General features: G+C 43.4%; 1 pseudogene; it reads left to right on the top strand.

The window, feature by feature from the left end:
- The first annotated feature begins 423 nt into the window (after positions 1 to 423).
- LOC147987452 (mavicyanin pseudogene) lies at positions 424 to 928 on the top strand (annotated as a pseudogene).
- Positions 929 to 3,830: the final 2,902 nt, after the last annotated feature.

Below are 3,830 nucleotides of genomic sequence, written 5' to 3'. Positions count from 1 at the left end.
GTTCATTTGTGCAGCTGCACATACATGTATAAAGTCATGTATAGTCAAGTAATTATTACTAGCAAGTATATGTGTAGCCAAGTAATTATATGTGTAGGTTGTATGTATTCGGGCTTCTTCTTTAATAAAGATTTTTCTTGTCTCTCTTATACAACATTTGTCAAGAAACATGTTCATTCTAGAATTTGATAAGCTAGACTTGCATAACTTTGACTTGTAGCAGGCAGAGGTTTATACTTAGATTAGATATATAATTAGCATGATTGTTTGATTTGTCTTGAAAATATGTATTTGTAGGCTATAATTGAACTTGTAATTAGTGAAGTATTACATATCTAAGTGGAGCACATGTTAACATATATCTCGGGTCTAATATATAAGCTAACATGTGGTAACCTACAACGTGGGCGAGACGGGCGGCGCATGGGACCTCAGCACCAACTACGCCACTTGGGTGTCCTGAGCACTGCGTCTGCGGAAAGCTACAACATGGGCGAGCCGGGCAGCGCATGGGACCTCAACACCAACTACGTCACTTGGGCGTCCTCTAGGAACTTCCAAACCAGCAATCAAATCGTCTTCAAGTACTCCAATCAGGCACACCACGTCCTCGAGGTTAGCAAGGCAGACTATGACTCCTGCAGCACCGCCAGCCCCAGTCACCACCTTCAACTCCGAGAATGATGTTGTCTCCCTCACCGCCACCGGCACCCGCTACTTCATCTGCGGTTTCCCTGGTCATTGTGCGGGCGGCATGAAGGTCAAAATCGATGTCATGCCAGGCTCCTCCTCTTCGTCACCCGCCCCAGCCTGCAGCCCAAGTGCAAGCAACACTCCCCCGCCAACACCTGTCTCCGCTGCAACCAATGTGGAGGCCGTGGAGTTTGGCCTTGCTGTTTTGCTTGTCGTTGCCTACGTCGTGGCTTGAGTGCATCTCGGCAGTTGCACGCACATGTGTACGTTATTGTATAGAGAAGTACAACTATCTGTGTGTATAGTTAAGTAGTTATGTGTATGTTGGACGTATTCGGCCTTTGTGTTTTGCTGATTCATTTTGAAGGATTTGTTAATGAAGATTCTTTTGGTCTAATACAACATTTGTCTTGAAACATGTTCTTTCTAAACCGTGAGAGCCCAATATTTCGTAACTTAAACTTGTATTACACAAACCCCTGCTAATTATTTTCAGCCGTTGATTTAAACTATTAACTAAAATTATCAGTCAAGGGAATTATGGTCCTGTGTGAATGTTTTTTTAGAAAGATTTGACAATCCATCAATCCCGAACGCATCTCGCCAATCCCATCTCTCGCCCGTGTGTAGATGGCGGCGCGAGGATCCCCGGCTGACCATGGTCATAGTTGTTGCTCCCCACGGCCCCGGACCCCGGCTGCCACCCGTCCGCCTGGCCTAGCTCGTCGTTGCCACTCTCCCACCTCTTCGCCGTTGTAGCTCCGCATCAGGCTCCCTTTTTAGGTGTGACCGTGCTTCGCCCGCCGCCAGCTACCCGCTCAGCGTCCGCTTCCCTTGTGGCGATCAGCAAATTCCACATTGGGGATGCTTGAACCGTGATCTTCAAGTACCACCAGGAATTCCGAGGAGGCCATCCTCAGCGACCTCGCCTCGCTCGGCCTCGACTGGGACCAAGGTACATATTAGAACATTCATTTTGGAATCTGTATTCTAGATTGCAAGTAGACAATGAGAGATCTCCGGCAGGATCAAATACTATGGTTGATTGCAAGTTGTCCTTCTGCAAATTACAAGTGAACATCAGTACATCACTGTATTCTAGAGCAAACACTGTTCCTAACCATGTGAATTCCCAACGCAAGAGTTGATAATGCCACAAGGTTGTACTTGTGTAATATTGCACATACAAACACTGTTTCTAAATTCTAACCCTACGAATTCCCAACACAAGACTTGATAACGCCATGTCCGTTTTAGCAGCCGAATCAGTATGCGGCATGAGGCAACATGGACCGTCCGATCTCACTTCAGATTAAGGGCCACCACATGCCCCCTTTCTCTCTTACCTGGAGTCGCCGACGGGTGGACCCCATGGATCATCCCCTTCCTCCTGCATGGTATAAGCTTGATCCCGTCGATTTGTTGCTAGCTTAGCTTTGCCGCGATTTCGTGATTATCTCACTGACCCAGACAACATATACCCCCTATAAATACCAGACACCCTCCGTCAGAGTCGAGCTCTATGAGCTCTGGAAGCTCCACCAGCTAGACTCGCTTCTACGGTTGATTCTAGCGGCCGTAGGCCCCATTGACCACCACAGGCACCTCCATCTCTCTCTCTCTCTCTCTCTCTCTCTCTCTCTCTCTCTCTCAATGGCGCGCCTCTTTGACCCATTTACTCGCGCAGATCCACACGGAAAAGACCACCCTGGCGTCCGGCGAATCTTGCCGACGCGCCCGTGCTCCAGACACAAGCGGTAGTTGACACAAGTTTTGCCCGATGACATTTAAGTTATGAAAGTGATCGCTGTGACCAGGGGAGCCCCATTGTGCTCTTCGCTGACGCGGAGGACCACGGAGGACAGCGCCCACTTCGACCAGAGCCCGCCCCTGGCCGCCGCCGTCTTCACCTTCTCCTGCTGGGATTCCAATGAGCGTCGCGACCCCGTGACGTGGACGCAGCACATGTGTCCATTGACACATATACAACAGCCCCTGATATTTCCTGAACGAACCTTTACTGAGCAATATCACGTCGCCAGTTGTTCCCCATTTAAATTCAAAATATCATGCCGCGTAGAGTTATATGGCAATTTGGCAGAAAAGTACCTGAGATTTAAAACCGTCATAACTTTTTAGCTCCAAGTATGAATCCAAGGGAACTTTTTGCAAAATGATATTCATAAAATGCATCATCATATGCTACACTTGGTTTCATCTTTTGAACATACAAATTTGATTGTGTTCAAATTTGTATTTAAACCTTTAATAGGGTCTTGTTTGCAAACCAAATGTCCAAATTTAGTGAAATCTACTGCATTATGATCGTTAGGTTATTCTTTATTCATATATACCACTTGATCCAGACTTTCAAACTTTTCATGATTCAATATGAATTTTGAATTCAAACCATAGAATTCCTATAATTCAAAAAATATATTCCTCAAATAATTCATTTTGCATTTTGTTTTCTTATGATTCACTTTTATCCAATGAACCCTAGCTTTAGTTTATACTTTTAGGGATATTCAAATTTGAATTCAAGCCTTGTTTTAATCATCACTTGTAAACTAGAAATCCTTTTCAGGTGATTGTTTTTGCATAAATCTCTACTAAAACCTCATCCATTATGTAACTTAGTTTCAAATATTCAAGCCATTTGTATCTATTCAAATTTGAATCCTGGCTTAACTATATCTTTATTTTCATTAACTCTTTTGAGTTAATTCTTTTCCTTTTATCCTAAAACATCATAAGAATCTATATTAGATATAATACTTAGTATGTTGTTGTTCTTTTATACTATGCCATATTTGTTCTTGTGTTCTTTTTTATTCTTCTATATGGCATGCTTGTTCACTGAGTGTTATTTACTTACATCAGATTGACCAAAGAGCGAAGCAGAATATTATCAGACTTTGTACTATTACAAGTGAAGACCAAGACAAGTTCCATCTCTTGTTCATGCACATGAACCTATATTTTACTATGCATTTAGTCCCTTTTGAGTAGTATGCATGAGTAGGAGTATGTATGATAAATATGTAGTATGATCCTAGTGTAGTTCAATGAGTAGGTCTGAGCTTACTTCCTTGTCGCCATCATTGTAGAAATATTATATTTTATTTGCTAAAGTG

This window comes from Triticum urartu, chromosome 2A, assembly GCF_056163025.1.
Source record: "Triticum urartu cultivar PI428250 chromosome 2A, HENAU_Tu73, whole genome shotgun sequence".
In the NCBI taxonomy this organism is placed as follows: Eukaryota; Viridiplantae; Streptophyta; class Magnoliopsida; order Poales; family Poaceae; genus Triticum; species Triticum urartu.
This window is presented reverse-complemented; position numbering and strand designations above follow the sequence as displayed.